Genomic DNA, 17,241 nt, shown 5'->3' with positions numbered 1-17,241 from the left:
CAGAATCTCCAACTGGAATAACTGCACAGTAATATTTCCATACAACTAATTGCTGGTACACTATAATTAGGCGTGACAAAACGCTCTTAATTGCTCCGTAAACATTCGGAACGATACACTAATTGATGGCACTTTGTACACTTTCATCTGTGTTGTTTCAGTGATTTTTTTTAAGTACACTACTGCAATAACTTCCGGAGTATTCATTCACAGTACGTGTTTTTGTCCGTAATAACGCATGGTACAAATAACGCACGTCGTGTCGACAAATTACATGGTTCACGGTGTGATTGTGTGATGTTTTAATGTGGCTATCTATCAAGTATCATGGTTATAATAATAATGTAACTTGCTTATTTCTAGAGGAGAGCCACATAGTATTCATTTTCAGGAAGGTTCTAAATTGGGATTTTTTTTAAAGGTGTTTTCAGCCAATGAACCACGGGTAATTATACAAATGGAAGGAAACCAGAGCACTCAGAGAAAATGCATGCGCGCGAGGGGGCAACGCTCTATCCCCGTAGAGATGGAAAAGGATGGCGATTAGTCCATTCGCTTTCCTGCCTTTTTCTGGCGAGCCAGAGTATGGCTCTTCGACACCGACGTTAAGGGAGTTTCACAACATCTGTGCAGCGATACGCCAACCCTCGCTGCCTCCACATTGCTGCATTAAAGACCACATGCGTAGCTACAACAGGAGATTGAACAGATGCTCTGGGATTCCTTGGTGGGGCTTCCTGGGGGCGGACTGCCTTAGTGGGGGAAGGGGGCTGATTTACTGTTGTCAGCCCACGATGCCAGTCAAGGCTCGAGATCGACTCACGTGGTCAGACATCATTAAGTGGTCGGCGAGTGACTTATAAACGGGTCAGGATTGTATCGATTGGATTTAAATATGTTGAGAGACTTCTTGCTGTGGTTATCAACCGTGTTCCACAGTGTCAGTCCAATTTGAAAACTTTAATATATATTTTTCTAGAATGTTTCCTTGCTAGAATGAGGATGGGATGGCACTCATCTCCACTGGCAATCCTGAGGCAATGGTGGATATTCCACATCCATATGTTTTGGACAAGTTTGTAGAATTACCACTAATTTAAAAAAATATATAAAACTACTGTAGTATGGTTTACCAGGGGTCACTTATAAAAAAAGCTAATGCATCTCTTTGAGCTGTCTACTGGTTAAGTGAACAATGATTTAATTATTCAATTTTAGCAATATTGTTTTTCTACATCAGTTGGTCTCTGTGCGTCACGCAATTTCTGTGACCACAGGAAATTGAAGCCAGATCAACCATCTGCAGTAAAAAAAATGTACAGACTCTCATTATGAAGAAATGCTCTGATTATATTCGGTGTCGGATTCAAAGTGGGATAACTGAAATCAGTCGGTGAATCAGTATGTTGCCTTAATTGTATCCAGCGACGGCTCATGCAAACAGTAATTATTATATGGATTGGATGTAAGTAGCAAAGGTACAGACAACAAAGAAAACAGGTAAAATTAATACAAAGTCATCACATTCCTAATGATACCTGTATAAGTGAACTCTACGTATTAACCAGGTGAGATACATATTGTTGGTTCTTTCGGTAAAGTCACGTAGGATATGAATCCCTGCAGTCACGAAAGCTTTAAATCAAAATTCAGGTGAGATACCTTAAAGATAAACTTCTCTTTTCCAAGGAAGGCCTAGGATGCATCAGCCATGATCAATTCACAGCTGTATGAAGATTTTACCAATCCATTACCATCTCCCACAATCCTCAGATGTAACAATCCACCGAGTACCTTAACATGAGCTGCTATCACCACTCCAACTCTTATTCAGACTGCTCTGAGGTGATTTCCATTCATTGGCTGCAATTCCATTATTATTCTTGACTATAAATCTTTCTGAAAATGTGTCTTGCCCAGGCTGACTCATATTTTTTACAGCTTTAATGATTTAATTAACATGCCTATGTTCTCTGATCCATGTGTTCCTCTTGCTGTCTCTTTATGTAATTCCAAATATCCATCTCTCCAAGCTTTGTTGGACACTTGAGCGATGGAAATAGTTTCATGCAGAAATATGACCGATACAATGATGAATGATCCATATTTATTTTTTGTATTAGGGCAACATAGTTTATGACAAATGAATTGTGACAAACCCTCCACCACCCAATAAGATCATCACATATACAAGGAAGTTATTTATACGTGCAAATATATTTATCGAATTCTGACCAATAAAACTTACCACCGGTGGCTTATGACTTTTATTTACTGGTCAGAATTTGATCAGCACATTGGCACGTATATGTCATATCTCTGTAACCATGACAATAATTGTTGACATACAAAAAAATTCAACATTTTGACGAATAAAAAATAATTGTTATGGTAAAAAAATATTACAATACATATTTACCAGCAAAGTAAATAATGCAGGAATCCAAAAACTCTGCATTAAAAACTCTTCGTCCATAAATATATTTTTTTCCCGATAAAACACCAGCTAACCGACCGTCTACAATACCAAGTCAAATAAATGTTGAACACTTGCTATAATTTCCCACATATTTCGAAAAACATCTACAATCACGATTGCCAATAATTGACTCGATCTGTGCAAGGAACACGACGTTCGTATTTTTATTTTACACAACTTTCACGCAGATGTGCTGTGGTTAGAGAACTCCACTCATAAAAATGCGGGAATTCCAGATGTCTGTGCGTATGTTAATCTTCTTTAGCACCGTACGTAGCCAACCGTGTTAAGCAGCGATGCGGAGGAAGGACACCAAACTAAACACAAAAAAGCAATCGGGGACCGCTTAGTCCATAGTCCCTTCGGGGATCGATAAAATGAGTACCACTTTATGGAAAGTCAACATCGGTTGTGCCTCGAAGAGAGAGAATTATCGCTCCCCCTTAATCGGAATGCACAACTGCTACTCCGCCGCCACCAACTGACGATATAAGAGCCCCGTCCTATGCTTGTTTTGAACAGCAAGAGGGTGGGTGGCACTTTGACATTTTATTTTTTCACACTTTCGTTGGATTGGATGGCTGATTTCTTGCAAGACGTGACCTGGTCCCAGCGGGTGGGTAACAGCGTGCGAGCCTCTTTTTAAGTAAACGTCAACGGGCCGTCAGTCTATCGGGATGTTGCACGCCCCGTCAAAAAAGGCGTTCACTTCGATAGGTTCCGTTCCCTCCCATCGACCCTCCTTGTAGAGCCGGCGACTTAACAGGTAAGTTCTGCGCACTCAAGACACACGCACGCACACGCACGCGCGCGCGCACAGGCTCACACAGAAATGCCCGCAATTTAAATTGGAACAGATCCATACCAAAGCACAAGCAAAGCCATTCAGTGGGCGACTGCGCGCAAGACAGCCCGCCGCCGATGGCTGGGAGCGTTTGTTATAAGGGGCCGTCTGTAAATGACGTCACCCACCTGGGGGGGGGGTGGGGGGGGTTGGGCCAGACATTTGTGACGATGTGTGACGAGGGGAGGGGGGTTGAGAAATGTGACGTCACGTAAAAATGCGCAACTTTAAATAAATATAGACAACACGTTCTACTTAATATAATAGTATTTTTTTTAATAAATGTTTTCTCCTACAACATCAGAGTGCAGCGCCACATTAAATACGCACTACAGTGACAATAGTTTAAAGCGATTTGAAGCATGTTTATTTTTTTGTGGGGGGGGGTCTTTGTGACGTCATATTTGAGGGGGGGGGGTCTGACTTTTTGTGACGCCGTGTGACGAACGGGGGGGGGGGGGTCAAAAATCGTCCAAAATCGCGTGACGTCATTTATGGACGGCCCCTAACAGCCCCGCGGTTTTGTCGTACGGCGGAAACGAATGTAGCGTGGACCGCTCAAAATGACCGCTGTGGAGTCTGAGAGCAATTTCAAAATTGTGGCGGCATGTCGCGATCCTAGCGGCGTGTCAGCGCTAGGGTCGCGTGAGAACGGAGGCATCTGGAAATCTGAAAACTAAGCTCAAACATGGATGCATTATTGATGGAGCTAGATGGAAATTTGTATGCGGGGGGGCACAAGCAGTGTGTCTGGTTGTAAGTCAGAAGTAGTACTGTGCACAGTATACGAGTGTGTATAATACAAACGGGTAAAGGGTAAGGCCCTGCAATTGCCCGCTCTCACGCCACTGCCGGCCGAAGGGCCTCCACTAAGGCGAACCCGATAAGGATTTGGTGAACTTTTCCGAGTCGACAAAACGCTTTGTAGGCGGTGGGCGTACCCACCCTTTTCCTCACTGCAACACAACCTAGCGACGAACTCACCGTTGTTGCTACACCATTTATACAGCTGGATGGACAGCGACGGGGGGGAGAAGGGGGGGGGGAGTTAAAAAAAACTATGAAACAATCACGATGGAGTGGCAGCCCAGGACTTCATTGCACCTGAGAGAGCATCAGTTTTCCACCGTGGAGACGGAGCGATGAAATCCGACGATGTGTAGGTGCCGGGTGGATTGTTACATCGCGCATTGGGGGAACGGATTGCAGCATCGTGGGAATGCGAGTGATAGGGGCGGCTTAGGGAGGCTTTCATCCAGCAGTGGATTGACCATGGCTGACGGTGAATATATATATTATCATCGCCATCGTCGTTCAAACTCAATTATGATCGTTTAACACTCGGTAAGGTCCTATTAACGTATTAAGGGTCGTGTGTGGCACGTAATAAGGGGGGCGTGGAGAATGGGGCAAGCAATGGGAAAAGCTGCACATTTGGAAAAGGAATAGCCTCATGAGTCAAAGGTCGTGAGTTTAAATTCCAGTCAAGGTCGACACAGCCCATCTTTTCTCCACAGGTTAAATGAACACCATCTGTTCAGGCAGCACTACGTGGTGGACAGGAATCAATAGTGGCCCTTGTGTTTAATTAATTTCCGTTAGATTGGCACTGCCACAGGATTCTGAAAAGAAAAAAAATCCTCTACTCGGCACAGAGAAGTTAAGAGTGTGGAAGCCGTGTTTAATTAATTGTTGACGTACTTGGACCTGGCATAGGAATCTCAAGTGATATCACCATCTGGAGACTGCCAAAGGAAAAAAAACAGTACTCATTAGCCATTAGATGTTTAAGTACACGTTGGCAATGCATTATGTATGCATGTTAAAATAAATTCTACAAGCTTCGATAGACGATAATATTTCGGCCCCTTTGGACCTTCACCTCGTAGCTCCTGTGGAGGGCATGGGGATCTTCGGGCTTCAATTCTAAACTATTTTACCTTAAATTTCGATTTAAAGCTTTCGTGACTGCAAGGATTCATCTTCTTTGGTTCTTTCGGTAAAGTCACGTAGAATGAGAATAAAATAATAAAATAAAATAAGACAATACAATTCTCACGACGTTTCGGCCACAACACAAGTAGCCTTCTTCAGGTGAAAGAACAGAACTGTCGGGACGACAGAGCTTAACCTAAGGAACTTATATGCAATAGTAAAATAAAAACTATTCGAACAAAAAACATAACGTACAATAACATTCAGGATTACAGTATTTATTAAAAAAAAACAACGTATTAACCATTCTTTAAGCTATAATATATTAGAAACGTCTTCTCGTGCTATAGGACAAGTCTTAAGTGTACAGTACAGTCTTCAACGTAACATTTTAACCAAAATTGACACGTGGCATTTTTTTATATATTGTTTTACCTTTTCGTATTCCTTCCTCTGCTTAAGTTAATTGAAATAATAGGAAAACAAAACTCACTGACGTTCTCGTACGTTTCAATGTGTTCGGAGTCGCCCATGTCGCACCTCCAGGTTAGCAATAAACATACGTGTCGCAAGCTGCGTCGTGAATGAAGTTTCTGCGTTGTAAATCGATCCATGGTGGCATTATATAAACGTCCTAAACGTGGGTCGTAAATTGGACCGTCGTTAACCGTGGAACGCCTGCAATGATTCCCAAAGCTTAAATCAACATTTTTACTGACATTTTAAAATGTATAACATCAATATTTCATTGAACGGTAATGTTGCACAAATATGCGCTCAAAGAATGGGCTTTATGAAAACAAAAATTCCGGACAGGCAGCAGAGTAACAGACAAACTCACACTTGCTCCACTATACATGTAGTATGATGATGATGATGTGGACCTGCACTGGAATGCTAAAATATTTCGTAAAACAAATGCATTCGTACGACGTCTCACGTTAACACAACGTGTCTGCGTGCTCACACGTGCAGCGGTCCTCATCTCCTTCCGCGGTCCTGAGCCAGTGACAGCAATCCCACGTTGCACTGGCAGGGAACGAGTCTCTCCATAACATAAGCACTCACAACGCTGCTGACTTCCCGCAAATTGGTCCTCAGTTTATTGCGCACACAGGGATAATGGGCCGAGTCAAGCCCCGGCTACAATTGGAATTTGGAACCTTCCAATCGTGGGTTAACTTTTCTGCTGCAGCATCACCAGCTTAGATATACACGTGACTCTGAATACGTATATGATTGTTATGTATCGCGTGTATGTATATGTGTATGTATGCGTTAATCATATATCTCGTAAAATATATATAAGGTGCAGCCCTGAATGTCTTGCTCATGCCACTGCTGGCAGGAGGGCTTCCACGCCCGAGATGGCAATCCAGCCACTGGCCCTACTCTTCTGCACCGCCCAGATGTCTCAGAAGAGGTCTGAGTGCCTGCAATTGTTGCAACTAAAGCGACCTCAAGATCTTTCTACTGTAATTGTGGTGCTGTACGCCTATCTCCACTGTTATGTTACGGAGGCGGTGGGGGGGGGGGGGATTTAATCAACGTGATCATCGTTTCGATCGAGCAGCCAGTCGAGTGAATAAAACCAGTTCAGTGCACTAATCATTGCACCACGACAGCAAGCCTATATAATAAGAACTGTATTTCCAGTACGTAAAAATTGTCAACCAAGGTGCTGTTCTCGTTACCTTAAGGCATCTTAACTTCTTTGTGATCATTATCAGCTCACATTATTATTATAGTCGCACCGTGCGCACGCTTGCTTTGATCAACGATTTAGTCGCTTTAGTCGCACGCTCCTCGCATTTAACGCTCGTTCCCCACGTTTAGCGAGGGCGACTCGCCATGCCGTGCACGAATGTGTTTCGACTTTCAATGGCTATGAATGTAGCAGCGAGAACGTATTACTGTAAGAGCGTTTTTCTGTGTTTTTTTTTTCTGGCAGACAGTAGAAAGAGCTGGAATTTATTCATCGTTTCGGATTGGCAGCGCTGATGTGGGACTTGAACTGACAACGGTGTGACTAACCGGTCAGCGCTCAGTGGAAAACCAAACAAAATGCGCTAACCGATGTCTCAATGCGCGCTCACCTGGTTCGAATTATTGAATGAATGTCAAGTTAAACAATTAAAACAAATACATGCAATATGTTTATCAATTCGCTGCTGAGTGATGGCCTACACAGCCATTCGGGTTGTGTAACCATATTTCACCAGGTTGTTGAAAGTGGAAGGAGAACAGAACAGCAATGAATGTTGCTGCACTGCCCTCTACTAACCCACAGTGATTGCTACACACCTGTTTTTAGTTCGTGATGGTCCCCTATCTAAACACGATTCATGCTTAGCCCTGCTTAGCTACTGAGGCATGATGGGTTTGGGTCCTTTCCGGGTTATCTGGTCAAAGATGAACATTGGGTGTCACTCACCACGCATTTCAGTTCTTGCAGGGAATCACACTCAGGTCAGTTGCACGCCCAGATACAATTTTTAGAAGGGGGACAATTTGTTGTCCTGCCAAGAACACGAAGTTGGGGGAACGTATGACGCATTGAATATTCATGAAAACATTTTAACAATCGTCCATGACGTACAACGTCCTTCTCAAGATGTGCGGAGGTGGGGGGGGGAGATGCCATGTATTATTTGGGTCTTTCGGTAAAGTCACGCGTAGAGTTTCAAAGAAAATAACAAAAATTATGACGGGTTTTTCCCCCCCCCCTGATAACGACCGCTTGTGTTGCGATCGAAACGTCGTAGGTTTTTTGTTGTTATTTTCTTCGAACCTAACTACGTGACGTTACCGAAAGACCCAAAGAATATTAATTCCTGCAGTCACGAAAGCTTTAAGTCGGGATGGCGAATTTCCATTTTTGCTTCTCCGGGGTGTGGACTCGAACTCAGGTCACTCACTGGGTTTGCAGAATAGTGTGCCAACCACTGTGACACCACTCCTTTGCCTTAACTCGAATGTACAAGGTATACTACACATTTGTATTAACACTTCAGTTCGTTCATTTATCTATATACACAATTTAGGTACGATTTGTTGATTTATATACTGCATGTGTGTGGTATGATTAAAATCCCAAATACCTGGATTTGATTCCAAGTTTGTACATCAGGGGCAATTGGCGTTTGAACTTGTTTCACGTCTTTCCTACGTCAGCCCAACCTTAATGGAACATTAAAAAAAAATCGATACATTAGCTTTGGGAAGGCAAAGGCAGCCGGGCGTGGTGCTGACAACACTACTCCATTTTGCGATGTGCCATCCTTAATAGGTGCTTGCAAACAATAACTTAACCATCCAGTCTATTGGTCCGACTCAGGAATATGTGTGTGTGTGTGTGTGCGCGTGTGTGTGTGTAATCCTGGCCACCCCAGTCCCTCCCACTTTGCTCGCATTCATTGGTGCTCACGAACAACTCACCCCAGCAATCTTAAAAAGGTGATCGGGACAACTTAGTGATTAAATGTTGACTTTCGTGACTGCAGGAATTTATTTTCTTTGGTTCTTTCGGTAAAGTCACGTAGATTAAAAAAAAACAATAATAATAATAACGTGAATACAAGTAAAAATAACAAAAAATAACATAGTGATTGCATATGCACATTACATACACGCGCAATCGCATGTATTCCAATGCGCAAATTGCCTTGGCTTTGTGCCACAGCATTGCAACACTGCCACAGGGGGCGACGGTGTTTGAAATGAAGGAAAGTGACAGCACCATCTTCCGTGCCACGAAAGATCAGAGGGGGCTTTGCTGTGGGTGGGAAGGAGATTACGGCTGCCTTGGCTCGTTCACACCCCGCCACGCCGCCCTCCGCCAATCTCCCACGCGCTCACATCCTCCTCCACTTTCCCTGCTCCGTACCAACCCGAAGCCCCATCCCCAACTCGATCCGAGCAAGGCAGACCCTGGCTGCCGCTGCTGCTGCTGCTTTTTCCGGGGGGGGGGGGGGGGGGGGTTGTCTCTACGACCGGCAGACGGAAACCAATGGAGCTCTCCTCGCTGGCTTATTCCCGCCCATCGCCTCCTAGTCTACCAATCGCTCCCACTAACAAGAACCCACGATATCAAACCCACCCCCCACTTGGAAAGCAACGCCGTTCTTTTTTTTACCCCACCGCACCCCACAAGCACGGCCACAGCATCCAAAACCCCCCCCACCACCACCACCACCAGCCGCCCCGACTTGCACCCCGGGGGTCCTCCCTTCACAGGGACCTCCCCCTAAATGAGAGAAAAAAAAATAAACCTTCCAGCGGAGCCTTGATGGAAACAAGGGCGCTCCTCGTGCCGAGGAATGCGCGCTCGCTCTGTAGTCTCGGCGCGAAGGGCACGAACGAACGAACGAACGCGTGCGCTCCGTGGCTTCAGGGAGACCCGTGACCATGCCCGAGCTTCCGCAAGAAACTGCGTAGCAGAGGAGAGCCGGGAGCCGCCTGCTAACAACGCGCGCGGTGAGTGCCGGAGGGAAGCGTTGAATGGATGCGAAATGCTTGCGCTGCCTTTCGTTGTTTTACATGTATTTACATGTTTGCAACTAATAGGAAACACTCGCTCTCTTGTGTTGCTGCTGTGCTGCGCGCCTTTTAAATGTTTTCGCGGCGCCAGAGAGACACTTTGACAACGGGGTGCGTTCTTAAGTCGGCTCGCTCGCTCGCTCTGACTGTGGACTGACTGTAGGTTGAATATTTTCTGAATGGGTGTAATATCATATGCGCGTCGGTCTAGCTCGAGTGAAATTACGAGACGTCAAAAAGTCGGAGCTTAATGGGGTTTTTTTGCATTGGAATTTTTTATTGCAATAAATTGCATTCTGTTACAATCAAATAAGCACAATTACATTTTGACAAAAAGCTTTCCATAATTCTAAGTAATTCGTGAAATGCGAGTTTTTTTGTAATGAAAGCGTGTTACAAATTAGGAAGTTGCTTTTTGTAAACGTACAATATGCATTGCATGTGGGTGGGTGTGTGTGTGCACAAATGTCACTCGACCAATCTTGGCCCACTCGTTCGCAGAACCACGCTAACCTGCGTGGTGAAGTATGGTCAAAGAACCCTCACGATCGACACGGCGTCGGGAAGCATTCATTGAGCAGTAGATTGTCAAGTGGCTGAAATTCATAATTTGTATTAATAAACGCGTATGAATACAGTACATACGTCAAAGTGCCTCTGTATACTCAAACTATCAACTAGCAGTGGCCGAGAGCTGAATGGGTGGTGTCAAGCCAGCAGTGGAAAATCCACGTTCCCTTGACAGCAGCCAGTCTATGCATAGGGCAACAACCCTGGGCTTTCCAGAAAGTGCTGCTCGTACACCGACGAATGGGAAAAATGTATAATGAATGCTATAGTAATGGTGCAAAAGGTTAAATGTGTAGGTTAACATATGGTGCATACTTCTGACACATCTGGCATGCATACCGCAGTTCCTGTTCCTTTGAATACAGGTACGGGGGGAGCTACTGTTTCAGGCATAACTACGCTGTCATTCCGCATTACGTGGACTCTGTGTGTGCAATACCCAGGGCATGTATGTGTGTGTGTGTGTGCACGCATGTCTACATGAGCTATATGTTTGAGGAATCTATCAATAATATTGCAGTGCATTTGTGTGGGCATTTAGTTGTCTTGCGTGGGAAGTGGCTTACGATTCTGCAAACGCGAGTTCGATTTTCGCCAATCATTGCGCATCACTGGAGAGCAGAATCTCGACATGCCTACTGCGCCTTCCCTCCGTTAAGTTTATTTTTCTTAACCAGGTCAAGCGCTCAAGAGACCAGGATAGTCTCGTGTGCAAGAGAGGCCCTAGATCCACTCGGCCTTAAACGCTGGAGTGTGGCAGCATCAACACTGTGGGTAGACACTGGTGATGCTGGTCACTCAATCCCATTTTTTTTTGCCGTGTTGGCATAAACTAGGTTCTCGCTAACATCGTTTACCCCAGTAGTCTATAATGCCAAACCTGGGTCTCTGACTTACGTCTCAATAAATAATTGCATATATAGAATGTGTGTGTGTGTGTGATATGTAACTATACAGAGTTGCACAGACCAAGACCATTAAGATCAGTGTAAATCGCTGGTGACTGTACTTTGTTCTGGCTGGGTAGCGCTGTGGAGAGCGCGCTCGACTCCACTAAACGGGTGCGCGAATAAATCCTGCTTGGGAGTCGACTCGGCCCATCATTCCCCACCCCCCACCGCCCGGGGGTCGATCAAACGAGAACCACGTGCGAAGTCAGCAGTGGCACTGCTTGGGATAGACCGGGCTCCACCATTGGAATGTGGAATTTCCAGCATCGGCCCAGAACCTGCACAGGAGAGCGGAGTGCTGATGTAATTTGAGCATGACAACACCCGGACCTTGTGAAATGAAACAGAGGTTAATATTATATTTAAACTGTAATTTTTAAGCCTTTGTTGTAATATTTTAACACGTTTGTAAATTGAGCCTAAATAAGGCTATCATTCAGATGGCATGATCTTTTTTTAACGATCACAGTATTTTAGTCTCATATGTGTTTGTATGTGTGTGCGTGTGTGAGTAGCTATCAATAGTGTTATATTGCTGGATTTGCGACAGATCACAGCTGCTTCATCCAGCAGTGGACTGACCATGGCTGGCAATGATATTTTAATATATGCTGCTTAATACAAAATCAACGCTAAAGTAAGAAACACAAATACAGTTCAATTAATCTTTCCAAACTTTCTGCATCTCAAATAGTGCAACTTTTGTAAATTTTTACAAATATAGCCAAATGTCCAGCTGAGAAGTAAAAAAACGACTGAATGGATGGAGCCTTTAAAACTGGCTTAATTGCTTTTCCAGATTCGGTGTCACAAAATACTCTCGGTATTAACCAAACGGACTGTTGACTAAACCAAATGCAATGAACATGTTTATATAAGAAACACACTCACCTACGGAGGAGTCGGGTGACACTCAGAATGCTATGGTTCCCTGCTGTTAATGAGCATGGGGTAGAGTTCTTCTCGCTAGTGGTGGAAATTCCACATTCCTATGGTGGGGGTCAGTCTGTGTCGGATAACCGCTGTTGATTGTTGTCTTTCCACAAAAGTGATATCAATTTTACGGACCCTGGAGGGACGGTGAGCTCAGCCAACCCCTGACCAGGAATGAACTCACAAATATCCAATTGCATATCTGAGCTCTTGCTAGAGTGCCAACCAGCTGGAAAATCAATTACATTCGCATTATTTGTTTGCCTGCGGCCACATAACTCCAATGCCCTTCCTGAATGATATGTCTCTGGCCGCAAGAATTGGTCCATCTCCAATCCCTTTTGAATGTAAGATCTACTAAGTCTTGTGCCCTATGGCTGTGGCTGATGTAGTCTGACCTGCAACCGAGAGTTTGTGACTTTTAAGCCATGTGCAAGCACTTGTGTCGCTCATTCACAAGCCAAAATTGGCAAAGCGTGGTTGGAAGTAGGGCAGATTTATTTCTGACGTCATTTCAAGGGAGGTGGTTATGGGAAATATTTTACAAAACCAACATTCCAACAGCGAGGATGAATTAGTAATTACGTGAATAAATCATAACTCAGGAAATACAAAAATAAACCATGAATAGTATTTGCTAAAATTATGATTTTTTTAAGTGGATGTTTGAATCTGGCTTGTATTGCAAATTCATCTTTAAGAATATTTGTTCATTGATTTGTGGGCACTTTTTCAGATGTGCGTTATATTAAGTATGTATAATTTGTAATACTTTAATGAAATAAAGCACTTAAACCATTAACATTTTACACAATTTATATCGCATAAGGAAGGGTTTTGTTAATTTAGATTACACATGGAAAATAGCAAGTCTTGTTTTTAATGAGTAAGGGGGAAAAATTCAGTGTATAATGATAATGGACATCATTTTGGAGCTGCTCACGCCGAGCTATGAATGCCCTGATAGTGGTAATCTTCACAGAGAGCAACTGCATACAAAATCCTTCATGTCAATTTCCATTTCAGATGAGCAAAACAAAGTAAGGTTTGCATATTATAAATGCCATTCTCTTCATGACCACATTTTTACGGTTTATTTCACTAACCCCATGAGATATGGCAACTCTTCCACTGCCTGTGAAACAAACCTAATTAACCAGCAATATCTACATTATATGTGGAGCTTTTCATTTATACATTCTAATGCAATTATCTTAATTATTTCCCAGTATGGTTAAAATGTAAAATCAATACGTGACGAAAATTATTATTACAGTAATTCAATTAATTTTCATGGTTGGTTATATACTGTTGTATAGTAACATATTTCATTAATTCATCATTATAATTGTGCATTCGTATTGAGTGTCTTCTTGAATTCTACATGCAAATGTAAGGTGTGGATTGACTATTTTATAATACAGTTATAAAACACACACATGCACGCACAACAACACATACCGCCACAACGCGGCCATTTAACAATAATGGTGATCTCATTATTGTGGCTGTTGTGCCAGGCTAGGTCCACTTTTGAGGTAAAATGGAATAGCAAAGCCTTGCTGACAGGTTATGGCACAAATACAAAGATGCCCCTCGGAGTCTTAACAGACTTTTGGGGCAAGTGTTATTCCTCAGCACCGATGAAGGCCAGCCCAGTACATGAGGAGATAGGTGGCCAGCACCATTCCCGATCGCCTTTGTCTCCCCAGTGGTGATGTTTGCACACCACACCAGGTGCTCATTTAAGGCTGAGTCGACCTAGAGAAGGCCTCGGACCACTTAAGATAACCGTCACTGGTGTTGTGGCCGTGACCAGGAATCTAACTCGGGTCGCCGGGTTCGTAGCGCAGCGCGCTAACCGCCACGCTGTCGCTCCCCCATAGGGCACAGACACGTGCATGCACGCACAACGACCATTCTTTGGTTTTCGAGATTGTGGGGGCGAGTCCATTTAGCGAGAAGCCTATTCACCCCAGCATGGTATGCTGGGACCGGCACCATAACCAGCTGCCTAAATCTCTCATGTGGTGGTGGTGGTGGTATTGGCACACTGCATCGGGTACCAATGTAATGCTGAATTGAGCTGGGGGAGGCTTAGGAGAGAATCAGATTATTCTTTGCCACTAATGTGAGGTATGGCGAGGAGTCAAACCTGGGCTGCTGTGAAAACACATGCCCTCCTACACACAAGCACAGACTGATGATAACACTCCTCAATTTTATGATTACGGTTGAATACAATTAATGTTTGTATGTATGCTGAGGCCGAATTTTGTTTTGATTTAAATGTGCAATGCATCAGTGGAATTTTCAGCTCATTGAAGTGGCTGGGAGGCAAAGGGGGAGAGGGGGGGGGGGCTCATAATGGCCATGTCAGAACACTGAGCCAGCACCAGTGAGATGTTAGATTAAAAGTTGGGATCCAGCCACCTGCTATGAAATTACGTTTTCCGAGTGTAGTGGGATTAATTTCTCAGCCCGGAAATGAACAAACAAAAACATTTGTTTAAGAAAAGTACATGCGTGTTTTCGATTACAAATTAAGTTGCCTCGAGCTAATAGTCAGTATCAATATTCAATAATGTGGTAAATCAGTGTTTTATAAATCAAGAAATTTCGCCATCTTGTGTTGTGTCATGGAGACCCATTGAAATGTTGTAACCATTCATTTTGTGGTTTGTTTCTTCTAAGGCCATTCCCTGACATGATATGAGGAGGCTCTGTTGGCTAAAGAGGTTCCAGAGAGATGTTTACGTCTCGTGACCTGACTCCATTTGGGTAGTTTGGAATGTAGTTCTTGAGAGAGTCCCACATGTATATGCGCATGATTCGCGCAGTACATTACAGCGAGACAAAGATCGGGGTGCAGCACTGAATTTCCTTCTCAATCCCAACGCAGGTGGCAGGGCCTCCACGAAAATGAGCTTTGGAGAGCTCCACTAGAGGATCTTGGCCTACTCTTCCACACTGACCAGACGTTTTAGAGAAGGTGGAAGTGCCCACACTTTACCCCATTACAAGCGACCTGTTGCCGATCGGCTAACTGTGGTTGTTAACTCATTGATACCGCTGGGAGATTTAAAAAAAAAAAGCCGCACCATTGGGCTGAACTGGCGTGCCGGGAGATCGGACCCGACGGCGAACTCTGGATCTCAGGGAGCAGGTTTCCTACATTGCAAGTACTGTAAGGAAAACATGAGCATGTTTTTTTTTTCTAATTGCCAGTGCCTTTTAAGTCTGGGGGATGCATACACGCAATGCATATTTCCGACATCGTTAAACGGCAGTGGGCAAACACGTGCCCCATGGAGAAAATATAGGCCAGCTGCCAGTGCGGTTTATGTGTGTAGCTGTGAATGAACGAGGGAGGACGAATGATGCCGTGTTGACCCCATACGACTGTGGCGCGCCTATGTCTGCTCGCTGTTGCATATCACGGCCTTTACTATGAGAGCGTTCATTTGTTTTCGAATGAAGATTGTCGCTTCGTATTTAGCATGGCAATTCATCATACAGTGGTCACGTTTGTTGTAATGCATTGCTCAATTTTGTTTTGTTATACGCGTGTATCCGCAAACTATTAGGGTGATGATGATGATGATGTCAAACTTCACAATTCAAAGTTTTACTTCGAACGTGAGCCCAGGATATAATTAGAGGCCCTTTGCATTGCTGGCTCTGGTGGCTCAGTGCGTTGGCTTGGCAGCAGTAAACAGCATTAGCCCATTAGCCCCCTGAGTCACCCAGCCACCTCAATTTACAGATCAGCTGATAGCATTAGAACACTGACCAGTGACCTTTGCAACCGTTTTGCAGAAGTCACTTCGCAAAAATAAAAAAATAAACCATCCAGTTTGTTTGACAGCTTTGCCGCCCGTCAGCAGAGGGAGAAACAATTCGCACGGCAGGTTTTCGTAGCATTGCGACCTTGACCCTTGACCCTCTGACATGATAATTAATTCAAGGCGCGCTGTCAGGCCGTGAAATCACCCTTGGAAGTTGGTCACGCTGCGGTCTGTCAGGACCACATCGTGGCTACCCGGAGCGCTGCTGCCCCATGCAGAACGTTATGGCTTATTGAAGCTGCCTCTTGGGCTGAGCATAATTAATGAGGTGACACAACTTTCATTTAGATGGGTAAACAAGGAACTCGTATCTCGACCATGCATGCAGCGGGGTGACGGAGGAAGGTGGGAGCAGAGCAACGATACGTGTGTGTGTCTGTATTTAAGTGTGTGTGACTGCACGTGGTCTCGGAGTGTACCTAGCCTGGCACAAGCACTCTGAGGAAATGTCACCGTAACTTCATGCAGAATGGCATCTGTTGTTGCAGTATGAAAGTGTCTGTGCAAGTGTACGCGTTTCGTGTGTTAGCGCACTGTGCTACGAACCCAGTGACCCGACTTCGAATCCCGATCACGGCCAACACCAGTGGCGATTATTTGAACTGGACCTGGGCCTCCCCGAGGTCTTCTTTGCCTCAAATGAGTACCTGGTGTGGTTTGTAAACATTTCCACTAGGGAGACAAAGGTGGCCAGGCATAGTGGTGGCCACCCATCCCCTGGTGTGCTGTGCTGGCCTTCATAGGTGCTCACGACCAGCACTTGCCCCAAAAGCATGTTCAGGCTATACGGCGGATTTTTGGAAATATGATTGTATACCGTATATGAATGTGTGCGCATGCTTCTATTTGTTTGTATGGTTGTGGCGCGAAAGTGCTGTGGTTAGTGCACTGCATTACATACCCGGCGGCCGGAGTTTGAATCAACGGCCAAGATTGGTAGCAAATATCTGGATCGAATCTGGGACTCGGCCAAGTCAGCCTTAAAAGAGTACCTGGTGCGGTGTGCAAATGCCATCACTGCGGGTACAGATGAGGCCACGTGTGTTGCTGGCTGCACCAGCCCTCAAATGCCGTTTAGGCATTAATAGATGCTCGCAAACTGCACTGTGTATGTGTCGTTTCTGCTTTAACAAGTATGGGGTA

The 17,241-nt window shown here is 44.5% G+C and overlaps 1 protein-coding gene across 1 annotated transcript in view; it reads left to right on the top strand.

Annotated features, from left to right (window-relative positions):
* The first annotated feature begins 9,397 nt into the window (after positions 1 to 9,397).
* The window catches only part of ZNF469 (zinc finger protein 469), a 146,699-nt gene continuing 138,855 nt past the window's right edge, over positions 9,398 to 17,241 (top strand). The window contains exon 1 of the mRNA XM_032960540.2: positions 9,398 to 9,734. The gene's annotated coding sequence lies outside the window, so the exon portion shown is untranslated. The remainder of the gene's footprint in view (positions 9,735 to 17,241) is intronic.

The sequence above is a fragment of the Petromyzon marinus genome, chromosome 25 (genome assembly GCF_048934315.1).
Source record: "Petromyzon marinus isolate PM22_M1 ecotype Great Lakes invasive population chromosome 25, UKy_Petmar_22M1.pri1.0, whole genome shotgun sequence".
In the NCBI taxonomy this organism is placed as follows: Eukaryota; Metazoa; Chordata; class Hyperoartia; order Petromyzontiformes; family Petromyzontidae; genus Petromyzon; species Petromyzon marinus.
This window is presented reverse-complemented; position numbering and strand designations above follow the sequence as displayed.